This window comes from Blennius ocellaris (assembly GCF_963422515.1).
Source record: "Blennius ocellaris genome assembly, chromosome: 10".
NCBI classification, from domain to species: Eukaryota; Metazoa; Chordata; class Actinopteri; order Blenniiformes; family Blenniidae; genus Blennius; species Blennius ocellaris.
The window spans coordinates 21757988-21774359 of NC_137659.1; positions in this window are offsets into that span (position 1 = coordinate 21757988).

Here is a 16372-nt window from a genome sequence, read left to right on the forward strand (position 1 = left end):
GACAATGGCGAGATGAAGAGGTGCTGGAAGAGGGACCATCATGGGAGGACAAGCCCCTACATGGGATGTACCACCGGAACATAACTGAAGTGGCTGACCTAAAGAAGTCCTACCAATGGCTAGAGAGGGCTGGCCTACAGGACAGCACAGAGGCCCTCATCCTGGCTGCACAGGAGCAGGCTCTGAGCACCAGAGCCATAGAAGCCCAGATCTACCACACCAGACAAGACCCAAGGTGTAGACTGTGCAAAGAGGCACCTGAGACAATCCAGCACATAACTGCAGGGTGCAAGATGCTGGCTGGGAAAGCTTGCATGGAACGCCATAACCAAGTGGCTGGCATAGTGTACCGAAACATCTGTGCGGAGTATGGTCTGGTAACCCCAAGGTCACAGTGGGAGACACCCCCAAAGGTGGTGGAGAATGACCGAGCCAAGATCCTGTGGGACTTCCAGATACAGACAGACAGGATGGTAATGGCGAACCAACCAGACATCGTGGTGGTTGATAAAGGGCAGAGGAAAGCCGTGGTGGTGGATGTAGCAATACCAAGTGATGGGAACATCAGAAAGAAGGAACATGAGAAACTTGAGAAATACCAAGGGCTCAGAGAGGAGCTGGAGAGGCTTGGAAGGTGAAGGTGACAGTAGTGCCCGTGGTAATCGGAGCACTCGGGGCAGTAACCCCCAAACTGGAGGAGTGGCTACAGCAGATCCCTGGAACAACCTCGGACATCTCAGTCCAGAAAAGCGCAGTACTTGGAACAGCAAAGATACTGCGCAGGACCCTCAAGCTCCCAGGCCTCTGGTAGAGGACCCGAGCTTGGAATAGAAAAACAGGTGACCGCCCACGGAGGGCGAGAGGGGAATTTTTATATATATATATATATATATATATATATTCCTTCCAGAAACAAATTGCTGCTATGTCTATTGTTGTTACTCCCACTTCATTTCCTGTCTCCAGTTTATCACCACGTCTGATATACAAATACACACACAAACATACACACACATTTATTCATTTTTTTATTTTTCTGGCAGATCTTATGGGAGATTGAAATTCATGGATGTGATGCATTTTATACTTATACCATTTAGAAAAAATAAAGTTCTGATTATTGGCTTTAGAAATGTGTTATTTTGCCATTATTTTTGCCTTATTACCAGAACCAGGTTTTGTTTTTTTGTTTATTTTTTTATGGCATGGGACTAGAGAATGAGTTATATCCATGAGTGGGCTTCACCGTACATTTTGCTGTAAAAAAAAATGGGTGTGAATCCTGAAATATGATGGAAAACCTGAGTCATTAAACCCCTTCTTAATCAGGAAAATTGTTAATTAAACGGGCGTGAGCCTTCTTAACTCTCACACATTATTGTGTTTTATCACATTGTAGGGACATTGAATTGTTTTCAAATTAACTAACTACCCTTAACTCTGTTAGTTTAATAAAAAAAAAAAAAAGACTAAAATAAGGGCAAACACACACACACAGCAACTGTATGCCCTGTCCCACAGTGCATTTGAGTGTGTGGACATGAAAAAACAGGGGTGTGCATGCTATATTAGTATACATACATAATATTCTATCATCAGTAGTAAATGGGAGATAAAATGATGAAGAAATATAAAGAAAGTGACAATTGGGTTAAAGGCATGTCTATGTTTTGATTTGCTTAATGTTTTTGGAACAAAAACCCCAAAAATCCACTGTACATAAATTGTTTGCAAAACTTTGTTTATATTTATTTATTCATTTTCGAAGATCAAAATGTGAGGGTTGTTCATGAGATGACTGTTATACAAAATAGATGGGAGAGGTTAAGGGGATCAAAGGTGATCAAAGGTGATCAAAGGAGCTCATATGAGATCAAGGGAAATCAAAGGAGCTCACATGAGATCAAGGGAGATCAAAGCCAGAATTGAACCTATAAAGTCCTCACAGTCTCCAAAGCTGCACACTTCAGGTCCTAGAGGTCAGGAGAGTATTTGCGAGCATCAGCTACAGCTTTCAGCACACGAGCAAGAGAAGAAGATTCAACTTTGGAGACAACTGAGCGGAAAATGAAGGGAGAACAAATGTCTTCGTTGCTTCACTCAAAGCCTTCGGTCGCTTCAGGTGAGTAACGTCCTCACACAAAATGGAGAAGCTGTGAAAACAGCCTGAAGGAGTCAATGTTAATTGGGAACACAGAAGCTCTGACTGAACAGATAATTTGAAGGAAAATATTGCTGGATTCATTTCATGTAAAATCAAATAACTTCAGAAAATCTTTCTCACTCAGCAGCTTCAGTTTGATTCATTCGATGTTCAAACTTTCCCTGTTGTTTTTAGTTTTTACAACACACGAAGGATTGATTTTCAGCATTTTTAAAACATTTTTTATCACTATTTATTTCAAACATACATGACATGTAGTATTTTTCCAGTTAGAGTTTGGGACAGTTTTTCAGCTCCTGTTGCAGTTCACTACACTTCATATATCTAAACTCATCGTGGTCTTAGGCAGGGAGCCATCCAGCCATCATTTGGACGGTACATTTTCAGAAAAGATGGCTGAAATATAGCAGATATGTTGCTCAAAGCCTCTAAATTATGTGTATCATGGCCATCACTGCTAGTCACTTCCAATGAAAAATGAAAAAAGAAAATATATTACTCTTAAGCAAAACCCACAGACCTTAATAGAGGTTCATCTTCCTGAAATCAGCTCTTGACTTCTGGAGTGAAAAAAACCAAACGTTCTAAAACTCCTGAACGTGTCATGACAAGAAAAGCCCTTTATATCTTGACCTCAGTATTTAAGTTTCATTGACATTATTAATTCAGCGTCTCTGTTCAAATGTGTCTTCATCAACCGCACGCACGCACACACACACACACACACACACACACACACACACACACACACACACACACACACACACACACACACACACACACACACACACACACACACACACACACACACACACTAAACAAACTCTCTTCTCCAGGCCATGAATTCAGCCTTGAGGCAGGAGACACCCTCATCGGAGCCTCCAGCAGATATGTTATAGCGCAGGTGCTGGGAGAGGGCAGCTTTGGAAAAGTGCTGGAGTGCTGGAACGTGGACAGCCATGAGAAAGTGGCGATCAAAGTCCTCACAAGTGGTAATAAGAACGACACAGAGCGTGAGGTAAATATTTACCCCTCTGATATTTCTATTTCACGTTCATTCTTCACCGCCAAGAGTTTGTTCCAGGATCCTGACCACGTCTTCCTCTTTGTTCCCTCCAGCTCGCCATGTTGGAGGCAGTCAGCGTGCTAGATCCAGACCAGAACCACCTGGTCAAGTTCCTGGAATGCTTTGAGTACATGGGCCACACATGTCTGGCATTCGAAAAATTAGACATCGACCTATACAATCTAATAGTCCAGGAAGACGCGCCCCTGTCTCTCATCGAGATTCGTGACGTCGCAGAGCAGGTTTGTCTAATTGGCTCCAATAATCTCTTTGTCCGATCGGTAAGAAGAAACTGTGAGTGCGTCCTCACCGACCAGTCCTCTCACGCTTTGCCTTGCAGCTCCTGGTAGCTCTCGACGCTCTCAAGGGCCTGGCTCTCGTGCACGGCGACATCAAGCCAGACAATATTATGCTTGTGAATGAAGAGGAGAGGCCGATGAAACTCAAGCTGGTAGATTTTGGAGTGGGGGTTCCAGCCTCCAAAATCTTTCCCGGCATGGGGCACCAGGTGCTTGGATACAGGTACGTTCACGTCCCGGTTTTCATCCACACGACCAGGCTCCATGTTGGTCAGGTGTTCAACTCTCCTGTGTTTCCTCCTCAGAGCGCCGGAGGTCAGTCTCGGCCTCCACTACAACGAGGCGGTGGATGTGTGGGGGGTAGGCTGCGTCCTGGCCTTCCTCTACCTCTCCGGCGACCTCTTCCCCAGCAGCTCCGAGTATCAAATGGTAGGTCTGCCTGTTTCCTACATGTTTCCAGTCGAAGGTGTGAGAACCTCTGCTCATGTGTCTGTGATTCTGCCTGCAGATCAAGGGTATTGTCCAGACCATGGGCCAGCCACCGGACCACCTGCTGTCAAAGGGGGGTTACACAAGGCGCTTCTTCACGAAGGAGGAGGGCGGCGTGGAAGGCTCAAGATGGCGGCTCTTGGTAAAGTAACTTTCTCTGGTTGGACTTGGTTAAATAATCTTGCTGGGAACATTTCTCTAACAGTTGTGATATCTGTGTTCCTGCAGACACCTGAAGAATTTGTTGAGAGGAACAACAAACCAGCAGGAGCGGAAGAAGCTTGGTTTGACCACCCCGGCGGCCTGGATGACCTGATGGAGGTCGGTACTCTCTCTGACGGCTGATCGACTCTCACTGCTTCGGTCTTCTTCACTTTCTCACATGCAATTTAACAAGGCGTCACAAAACAACGAAATACACTCAAACATCTTCAGGAGAGTTTTACACTTTCATTTGTAAATCTTGTAAATGTTTCATTCAGTTTAAAGCTCACTAAATGTCACACATGCAACCTTCATGTAACTTGATGTCTGGAAGAAATACTTTGGAGAATTACAGGACATTTGTTATGGATGACCAAGTTAAATCATTTCATCTATTCATCTCCAGACTACAAGCTGCTGCTTTTTTAACCCGTTTTAAAAAAATGATGCAGCTGACTTATGTATTTTAACTGATTCCAGATATATGGGTGATGCATTCAGGTGCATCACATAACTCCCATCTTTCGTTCTTCTTCTTTTTTTTAAATTGGGTGGATGCTGCTTATATTCAGGTGCGCTCAGTAGTTTGGAAATTGCAGTAATTTATGAATTCAGCAAATATGAAGGTGGTTCATTTAGCCGGGCTATTTATGTTTATACATTAAACTTTTCACGTGTTTTTGGTTTTGTTTTGCAGCAACACAGTTTAACAGTGGATCTCCTCTCTAGTATTAATATCGAAAAACATTTTTTAAACTAAGCATCGATGCTCCTTTTTCAAAGCTGCTGGAAGTTAAAGGAGTTCCTTGTTTGCTGCTTTGTTTATTCATCCGTCAACACGACGACGGAGTCGGAGCCTTTTTTAGTTATTGTAAAGTTGCATTTCCAGTGGCTCCGGGCAGCGCCGTCATGTAAACGGGCAGTTTGGCCTTGTGACCCTTCTCCGAGCCGACCCGCTAACCGGACTTTGTTTGTCAATGCAGATCTATCCGGTCCTGGACGACATGGAGTGGGAGGAAAGAACGGCGCTGTTCGACTTTCTCAAGGGGCTGCTAGATGTGGACCCAGAACAGAGACTGACCCCCCAGGAAGCACTGAAACACCCCTTCATCACCCGGTCCTTCCTCAGCGAGTACCACCTCAGCCATGACACCGTCAACCAGGAGCCACTAGACCAGGAGGCTCTAGACCAGGAGCCACTAGACCAGGAGCCACTAGACCAGGAGGCTCTAGACCAGGAGCCACTAGACCAGGAGGCTCTAGACCAGGAGCCCCTCGAAGGTCCCTCCCAGGACCAGACGAGTGACTATGCACGGGAGGAATCAGACCCCCAGGACTCCGACTCGGGCTTTTCAGAGCTCTCTGGGCCCTTCAGGGACGCCGTCGTCGCCGCCGTCGTTACAGTTTCACTCACAGAACAGAGTGTGGATGTGGAGGAGGAAGCTTCTAGTTCATCTGAGGAGTGCGGACCAGATGACGTCCCTACGGTCTCGACCACCACAAGTCGCGTCAAGCGTTTCAAAAAGACAATGGGCAGAGTCTTCAAGACCATCAGGAAGACCTTGTGTTGTTGTGTTCACCCCGAAGTTGAGGAATGACTCTTGTGTCGCAACTTTTCAGGAATAAACTTCCTTCAGACTCAAAATGCTTCTGATGATCATCGCTTCAAATAATCCTTTATGATAAATGTTGTTTTGAGGAGGAGTTTGATTCTGTGATCAATAGATACACTTTTTAAATGACGCTTTAACAGATCCAGCATCTTTTCAATGGGACCATAAAGCATGTGTTGACTGGCAATTTGCACCGAATAAGATGGTATTTTGTTGCACGTGACATCAGAGGACGTCTGAAACTGCACAGACCATTACCAGTTGTCATTTTGGATGATTCCATTACATATCTAAGAATTAAAAAAAAGATCAATAAAAGATCACCACCTACAGTTTACAGTTTTGTATTATAACAAAATAGTTCAACTAAAATTATACATTCTAAGAAATAAGACTCTTTGGACGAGTCATATATTGAAGGTGAAGCCTTCTTTTTTTGTGTGTTAAACTGGTATCTCTATAAAATGACTATTCTTTATATTATGACATTGTGATGGGGGGTGGGGGGTACTCGAGAGCGCGCCATGATGAAGGAGGTGATTATGTGAATCTGCTGCTCCATAACTCTGAGGTAGGCTACTGCTCCACAGGCCCTCTCTGAGGCGTCACAAAAGATGTGAGCCTCGTATGTAGCACTGTGGATGTCGTGAGGAGGAGCATAGCAGCGGGGGATGGTGACATTCTGGAGATAAGACAGTTCCTTTTCCCATTCGAGCCAAGACTGAAGCAGGTTTCCTTCTATGGGCTCATCCCATCCTCTCTCTGTAGCCCACAGGGCCTGGACCATGAGCTTTGCTCTTGTGGTGTAGGGACAGATATAACCCAATGGGTCATACTGGCTGGCCAGTACTTTGTAGATGTTGCGCAGTGTCACAGTTGAGTAGGCTACAGGGCGGTGCTTGTATCCCAGGATATCGGTTGGGCAGTGCCAACTGAGACCCAGTGTTGACTCCTGAGGATCGAGTCTTTTAAAGTTCAGCCACAGCTCACAACTGTCTGACCTGGCCGTGCTGGGCAGATGGGCAACCACCTCAGGGATGTTGCTAGTCCACTGGCGTATCTCAAATCCACCTTGGATAAGCAGCTCTCTCATTCTGTCGACAAGCGACTTGGCCTCTTGTGGGAAGGAAAGGGACTGCAGGCAGTTGTCCACATAGAAGGCTGTGTGGACAGAGTCATAGATGTCTTTATGGATGTCTCTGTGCTCACTCACGTGACTCTGAAGGGCAAAGGTAGCACAGCAGGGACTACACGTCGTCCCGAAGGGCAGGACTCTCCATTCATATACATCTGGGGGCCTCTCTGTTTCACAGTCTCTCCATACGAAGCGCAGTAGGGGGCAGTCCTCGGTGAGCAGACGGATCTGGTGAAACATGGCCTTTATGTCCCCACTCACTGCCACAGGATACTGGCGGAAACGCAGGAGTACAGCCAACAGTGTAGGTCCCAGGAGAGGACCTGGCAGGAGGTAGTGGTTGAGGACGGTTCCCTGGAACTCAAAGGAGCAGTTAAAAACCACTCCAGCTTTGTTATTGGGATGTACAATGTGGTGTGGCACATACCATGATTCAGCGGAGCTATGAATCTCTTCGGGAGTCAGCTTCACAACGTACCCAGAATAAACTAGCCTCTTAATCTCCTGGTTGTATGTGAGTGCCAGGTCAGGATATTTAGCTAGCTTGCGCTCAGTGGATCTCAGAAGGCCTTTAGCTACTTCAGAGGAGACACGCATCTTTGGGAAGTCCTTCTTCCTGAGCAGCGGAGTGGCGTAGCGCTGTACACCATCCACATGTACTCTGATGGTCTTGGCCTCCAACATGGCTATGGCCTCTCTGTCCTCCTTTGAGCGTGTGACCTCCTTGTCAGGTCTATGCAGGGGAGCATCTAGTTGCCAAAGACGCTGTACATCTTGTTGGAGGGCAATGGCGGGAGAAGAGCATGATATGTTCAGGCAGTGCACCTCCCCCTGCTGTGTAGGCACGCTGCAACTTGGACCCTGGATGGCCCACCCGAGCTTGGTGCAGACAGCGACGGGTCCTTGGGCTGGGCCGCGCAGGATGGGGCGGACCGGAGTTATGAGGTGAGCATTGTCAGAGCCAATTAAGACTAGAGGCTGTATCTGGTTGAATCCTTCAAGCTGCACTCGTTGTAGGTGGTGATACTTCTCCTTTAAGAGCTCCACTGGGCATGACTGTTCAGCTAGACTGAGCTGCTGGGCAGTAAAGGCACGCATTATTTTGTAGCGTATTTTCGGCTTGGCCTTTGGAGACACCTGGAACGAGACGTAGCCTCCCTTTATCTGGATCACGTCTTGACGAATAGTGCGCAGAGAAAGTGTCTCCTCCTCCTGGACTAAACCTAATGACTTGACAGCAGCGGGGAGTATTATGGTTTTCTCTGACCCGTCATCAAGGACAGCGTATGTGTCCAGAGATTTCTTCTGATGGCGTAACTGGATGGGCACAACCTTAAGCATCACACGGCCAGAGTGACCATGAGGATCCAAAAACACTCTGCTAGTGCTTGCGATTAAGATATTCGGGTCCCTCCTCTTAGTTTCAGCCAAGTCATGAAGCACCACCAAGTGCTGTTCTCCACAGGTGCTGCACAGCTTCTTGAGAGTACACTGCTCGGGGGTGTGCTTACGACCACAGCGCCAGTATTTGGATTTTTCATTGATCCACGCAGCTACAGATTTGAGGTCAAGCTTCTTAAAATCTGCGCAGCCGCCGAGGTAGTGCTCTGTCCCTTCACAGTATGGACAATATGGCTTAAACGGCTGCTTCTTCTTAGAAGGGGGGTAAGAAGCCATAGCTTGTGCCTTAGTGTCTGCCTTCGGCTGTATGTGATCAGGATCTGAACCATAATATATGGAAGTAGACTTACTCTGTGCCTTGTACCCTGCAAAGGCTCTGGAGTTGCCCCTCTCTGGGCGTGGTCTGTCTGCAGGCTGTGGCTGACTGGCTTGCCGTGATAACTGTAGGACTTGGGACTTGCGCTCGAGCCATCCGGAGAGGTCATACATATTGTAGGTGCAGCTGCTGCCAGTACGTATGATGCCACGTGTTATACAGTACTCAATGAAACCGTCTCTGTAGCTGGGAGGAAGCTTAGTGAGTAACCTGTCTACGTGTGAACCACACTGAAGCTCACTAGCTGCTACATCGTCCATAGTAGTAAGGAGGCCCACTAGGCTGGACACAGCCATAGAGAAATCTTCAAAGGCTTGAGGGTCACCAGCCTTAATAGGAGGGCAGTTAAGTATGGCACTCAGTTCACTCTGCACTAACTGCCTGGGTTGCCCATATCCCTGCTCCAAAGCTCTCATTGCCCTAGTATAGGGAGTGCGGTCGTGGATATAACGTCTAGCCACCTGTAATGCGCATGGATGCTCTAAATGATCTAGAAGAATATGATATTTATACTCCTCTGTGAGATGAGCATGAGGACCAAGTAGGCTGTCCAGTCCTTTCTTCAGTAAGGCAAAGTCACTCTCTCTGCCTGTCTTGAATGTCGCCAGCCTCGGTTTCGGGATGCCATACGAAGATGCTACAATCATCTCCATCAGGTTTGGCTGGGTCACTTCTGCTACTGGAGGTGCGGCAGCTTGTGCAGTAAATGCAGCAGGCAGTGGGGGGTAGACAGAGGCTGATGGATAGGCAGCAGAGTAGGAACTGGCAGAATTAGGAGGTGGAGCTGCATAAAGCTGGCTGTAGGTCTGCGACGCTGATCTCCCCGGTGGCGGCTGATACAGTGGTGCCACTGAGGCTGCAGAGAAATGGTGAGATTGTGCAGAGAGTACCTGGTTAGAGCTGACTGGAGGCTGCAGGTGTTGGTATCTCTGACTGGATAGGGGCTCGGCCTGATGTGGTATAAGCCTCCCAAACTGTACTGATTGGGCTACTTGACTGACAGGTTGTAGAGCTGGCTGAATCACATGACTCAGTCTTGGAGGCGGAGCAGGGAGTGGCGCCGGCTGGATACCTGGATAGTTCGCAGGGGCTCCCAGTGGGGAAACAGGCTGTAGCGCGGGCCGAGGTGCAGGCTCTCCTGCAGGCTGAAATGCAGAATTCGCCCTGGACTGCAGTGCAGGCAGTGTCACTGGCAGTGGATTTTGCAGTGGTGAAGATGCGTCAGGTTCTACTGGTCTTAACAGGTTCACTGGGGTTCTGATGCCCGGCCTTGCTTCTGGTACCAATTCACGTAACTGTTCAGTCGTGGGGGTACTGTGCACTCCCGCAGCGCAAGGCTCTTGCTGTGGAGAATCTCTCGAAGGAGGGAGAGGACTGCAGGACTTACATACTCGCTCCAGTTCATCCACACGCTTGGTTAGCGCACCACTGGTCTCCTTCATAGAGATTTGCATCTCGTTGATTGATTTCAATACGCTGCCCCAAGTTGCCTCCATCTTTTTCCATCTTTTCGCCTCCTTCCGCTCCTCTTTCTCAGATTCCTCTGAACTGCTGCTGCCTGAGGACTCGGTTTCCTTTGGATTAGGTAGGTCGTGCTCATACTCCGCCAGATGTCCAGGAAGCTTCTTGCTCCTGCTTGGACGGGGACTATGCTTCGGACTTTCCTCCTGCGGAACTTCGTCTTGTGGAGTAGCCATCTTGTTGACTCAGCCAATAAACATCCGGCTCGAAGGACCACTTGTAAGAGACCCGTGTGCATCCAATGCTGATTTTGGATTGTTCGTCAGCTGAGTCTTCCTCGGTCAGAAGGAAACGAGGGCTCCAATGTAGTTTAGAGGGTTTATTCAGGAGGGTAGATACATGGAGACGGGGATGGCTTACAGGAGATGATGGAACGATGATGGAACAAAGGTGTGCAGGTAATTGGTGAGGGTGTTGATGTGTATGTGTGTGTGTGTGTGTGTGTGTGTGTGTGTGTGTGTGTGTGTGTGTGTGTGTGTGTGTGTGTGTGTGTGTGTGTGTGTGTGTGTGTGTGTGTGTGTCTGCGTGTGTGTGTGTGTGGTTATCTGGAAGGGAAACACAATAAAATGTATATTAATAAACATGTAGGCAGACTGCGCCCACATACAGGTGTATGATTAATGATGAGTACCAGCAAAATCCACTAGTGGGAGCTCTAACACCATAAACAAACTTACATATTCAATAACTCCCCAAATTGTGGAAAATACTACTACAATGGGCAAAATATGCACTAAATATAGGACATGCAATTATCCAAAAGACCATAACTTCACTATATACGGTGGATGGCAACTTTAAGAGTACATATGACGCACCGAAGCAAACTGCTACATTATAGCATGGGAATAACACGAGTGTAGCAACTTCTTTCTACAGGCAAATAACTCGTAAAGAAACACACCTATCATGAAAAACAACTATACTCACATCGTAAGGACGCACACGGCACTCATACACACAGGATTTACATAGGATTGATAAAGGATGGCCATTCTCTGTGCCATGGATTCTGCTCTCACGTAACCAGACCAGTCAAAGGTGAAAGCCAAGAACGAAACTCAGAGCGAACAGAACTACAAGTAAACATGGGCATTCTGGGTAGTGTAGTCCTTTAGGGCACGGACTTTTAACAAAGGTTATAAAGCCTGTAGGTTTTCCAATAAAACCTTCCACTATCCACCGGAGCTTCTGGCTGACGCGTGTTTAAAAAAGTGTGTCCTCCACAGTGGTCTCGCTTTTATGTAATTTATTCGGCAAAAAATACAAAAAGACAAGCACCAGTTCCACACGAACTTCCTCGATCCAAAACACTTTTCGTACACGTTCCTAACTCAGTCCTAACACAATCCTAACACGTAGCTAACACGGTCAGAAAAACCGTGAGCTCCTCCATACTAGTCATCCATGTCGCTTCGCTCCTAAAACTTCCCAGCCTCAAAAACGACTCTTAACTCTTTAAAGCTACAGGCTCTTATTTTCACCCACCACACAAATAATAATGAAATATCAACGTTCGTGTGCAACATCAATAATAATGCAAATATTAATATTTTACAACTTAAATAAACATTTTCAAATACAATTAAACAATGAAACTAATGTAAATCCCAAATGTATTGTACCATGAACTGAAATTACAATGAAATACTTAATAACTAATATGGCACCTACAAAGCCTAATGCAGGACGACTCTCCTCCACTGTATTCACAATACCAAAACAGAACCAGGTTTGGTTTTTTTGTTTATTTTTTTATGGCATGGGACTAGAGAATGAGTTATATCCATGAGTGGGCTTCACCATACATTTTGCTGTAAAAAAAAATAAAAAAATGGGTGTGAATCCTGAAATCTGATGGAAAACCTGAGTCATTAAACCCCTTCTTAATCAGGAAAATTATTAATTAAACGGGCGTGAGCCTTCTTAGAGGTATACAGGAGGATTTTCAGGAATTTTAGGAAAGAACCGCCCTCTCCACCGTTTGAAAAAAATGCGCATGCGCAACGCTGTACCTGCTCCCGAGACGGAACACCTACTAAAACGCGTGCGAGAGACATGCACGAGCCCAGTTCTCCTCGTGCACGCTCTGTTTACAAGTCACAAGTCGGCATCGCTCACATAAGCTCACTTTACAAGAAGATTTGCACCAGAGGGGGTGAAACTGTGTAAAAATGTCCGAGAATAATGCGTCGGGTCGGCCACCGGCATGATGAGAACCGTGTGGAGTGAGCTGCGCGCAGGGACGAGCACGTACGACGGGCTTACGTCAGGTGAAGTAAACATCAAAGATGCTTTGCCACGAGCTACAACTGCGGGAACTACTCTGAAAACGGTTGCAGGTCATCACTTTAAGATGGTATCCTTGAAGCAGCCACATTTTTGGAACCCTTCCGCATCGTCAGCAGGCATCTCAGGTTCACAGGTGTTTCGCCCCTTAACCTGTACACCTCGCCTGAGTGGGGCAGCGAAGACTGACTAGGCTTCACCTGCGGAAGGGTTCCAGCTGTGAGCTCTCTTTAGCCATATCCATCTTGAGCTGGACTCGGCTGCTGCGGCTATCTCCCTGGTGGCTTTCTTCAGCTGTTTGGGCTCCAGCCCCATCCTCTGGAGGAAGAACCGCACCGACCTTGCGGGAAACCCACGGCAGCCGACTTCGATGGGAAAAATTGTTGCATGCCATCCTTTCAGGACAGCTTCGTCAATCAGGTCTTGGTACTTGGCTCGCTTCAATTGGTGAGACACGTCCAGCCTCTCTTCCCAGGGCACCGTGAGCTCTGCCACTATGATGGTTTTTGTGCTTCTGGACAGCAAGACTATGTCTGGTCGAAGTGAGGTCACTGCCACGTCCTGTGGAAAGACGAGCTTCCTCTTCAAATCCACACTCAGCTCCCAATCGCAGGCGCGTTGCAGGGAGGAAGGTAGGTTTTTGGCTGTTGTGCTGGTCTTACGAGCCGTTTCCCCTTCCCTCACAAAGGTTATGGCTTTGGGCGGTTGAGCGTGCTTGTTGTTGGCTTTGACCCGCTGCTGCTCCACCCAATTGGCGATTTCCGAGAGGACCTTATCATGCCTCCATCTATAGCGCCCTTCAGCCAGCGCCTTTGGGCACCCTGTCAGGATGTGGTTCAGCGTGCATGCGGGTGTGTCGCATTGGTTGCAAGATGGGTCTTCTTCCCTGCCCCAGATCTTCAAGTTGCGTGGAGTGGGCAACAGGTCGGTCACAGCGCGCAGGAGAAAGCTCAACTTCCCTTGGTCGGTTTGCCACAGCTCTTTCCAAGGCATTGGCCGCTCCTGTGCCTGATCCCACTGTGTCCATCGACCCTGAGAGGCGAGTCCAATCGCTTTCACCCGTCGGTCCTCCTCTGCTGCCTCGCGAACTCTTTCCACCACAAGACCTCTTTTGGCTCTCGCATCAGCACTGCACCACCTTTTCCCGCTGTAGTGGCCAAGAGTGAGCTGCGCGCAGGGACGAGCACGTACGACGGGCTTACGTCATATATCACCAGAATGATTGACAATTGGGAGGACCAGTTGTTTTGATGATCCACTCGGAAGAAGAAAATCCTCTACTATACCTTTAACTCTCACACATTATTGTGTTTTATCACCTTGTAGGGACATTGAATTGTGTTCAAACAAACTAACTACCCTTAACTCTGCTAGTTTAATAAAAAAAAAAAAAAAAGACTAAAATAAGGGCAAACACACACACACAGCAACTGTACGCCCTGTCCCACAGTGCATTTGAGTGTGTGGACATGAAAAAACAGGGGTGTGCATGCTATATTAGTATACATACATAATATTTTATCATCAGTAGTAAATGGGAGAGAAAATGACGAAGAAATATAAAGAAAGTGACATTTTGGTTAAAGGCATGTCTATGTTTTGATTTGCTTAATGCTTTTGGAACAAAAACCCCCAAAATCCACTGTACATAAATTGTTTGCAAAACTTTGTTTATATTTATTTATTCATTTTCGAATATCAAAATGTGGAGGTTGTTCATGAGATGACTGTTACACAAAATAGATGGGAGAGGCACCTCAAAGGGGATCAAAGGTGATCAAAGGAGCTCATATGAGATCAAGGGAAATCAAAGGAGCTCACATGAGATCAAGGGAGATCAAAGCCAGAATTGAACCTATAAAGTCCTCACAGTCTCCAAAGCTGCACACTTCAGGTCCTAGAGGTCAGGAGAGTATTTGCGAGCATCAGCTATAGCTTTCAGCACACGAGCAAGAGAAGAAGATTCAACTTTGGAGACAACTGAGCGGAAAATGAAGGGAGAACAAATGTCTTCGTTGCTTCACTCAAAACCTTCGGTCGCTTCAGGTGAGTAACATCCTCACACAAAATGGAGAAGCTGTGAAAACAGCCTGAAGGAGTCAATGTTAATTGGGAACACAGAAGCTCTGACTGAACAGATAATTTGAAGGAAAATATTGCTGGATTCATTTCATGTAAAATCAAATAACTTCAGAAAATCTTTCTCACTCAGCAGCTTCAGTTTGATTCATTCGATGTTCAAACATTCCCTGTTGTTTTTAGTTTTTACAACACACGAAGGATTGATTTTCAGCATTTTTAAAACATTTTTTATCACTATTTATTTCAAACATACATGACATGTAGTATTTTTCCAGTTAGAGTTTGGGACAGTTTTTCAGCTCCTGTTGCAGTTCACTACACTTCATATATCTAAACTCATCGTGGTCTTAGGCAGGGAGCCGTCCAGCCATCATTTGGACGGTACATTTTCAGAAAAGATGGCTGAAATATAGCAGATATGTTGCACAAAGCCTCTAAATTATGTGTATCATGGCCATCACTGCTAGTCACTTCCAATGAAAAATGAAAAAAGAAAATATATTACTCTTAAGCAAAACCCACAGACCTTAATGGAGGTTCATCTTCCTGAAATCAGCTATTAACTTCTGGAGTGAAAAAAACCCAAACGTTCTAAAACTCCTGAACGTGTCATGACAGGAAAAGCCCTTTATATCTTGACCTCAGTATTTGACATTATTAATTCAGCGTCTCTGTTCAAATGTGTCTTCATCAACCCAGAAGTTTCCTCCCATCCTGTTCACGCACGCACGCACGCACGCACGCACGCACGCACGCACGCACGCACACACACACACACACACACACTAAACAAACTCTCTTCTCCAGGCCATGAATTCAGCCTTGAGGCAGGAGACACCCTCATCGGAGCCTCCAGCAGATATGTTATAGCGCAGGTGCTGGGAGAGGGCAGCTTTGGAAAAGTGCTGGAGTGCTGGAACGTGGACAGCCATGAGAAAGTGGCGATCAAAGTCCTCACAAGTGGTAATAAGAACGACACAGAGCGTGAGGTAAATATTTACCCCTCTGATATTTCTATTTCACGTTCATTCTTCACCGCCAAGAGTTTGTTCCAGGATCCTGACCACGTCTTCCTCTTTGTTCCCTCCAGCTCGCCATGTTGGAGGCAGTCAGCGTGCTAGATCCAGACCAGAACCACCTGGTCAAGTTCCTGGAATGCTTTGAGTACATGGGCCACACATGTCTGGCATTCGAAAAATTAGACATCGACCTATACAATCTAATAGTCCAGGAAGACGCGCCCCTGTCTCTCATCGAGATTCGTGACGTCGCAGAGCAGGTTTGTCTAATTGGCTCCAATAATCTCTTTGTCCGATCGGTAAGAAGAAACTGTGAGTGCGTCCTCACCGACCAGTCCTCTCACGCTTTGCCTTGCAGCTCCTGGTAGCTCTCGACGCTCTCAAGGGCCTGGCTCTCGTGCACGGCGACATCAAGCCAGACAATATTATGCTTGTGAATGAAGAGGAGAGGCCGATGAAACTCAAGCTGGTAGATTTTGGAGTGGGGGTTCCAGCCTCCAAAATCTTTCCCGGCATGGGGCACCAGGTGCTTGGATACAGGTACGTTCACGTCCCGGTTTTCATCCACACGACCAGGCTCCATGTTGGTCAGGTGTTCAACTCTCCTGTGTTTCCTCCTCAGAGCGCCGGAGGTCAGTCTCGGCCTCCACTACAACGAGGCGGTGGATGTGTGGGGGGTAGGCTGCGTCCTGGCCTTCCTCTACCTCTCCGGCG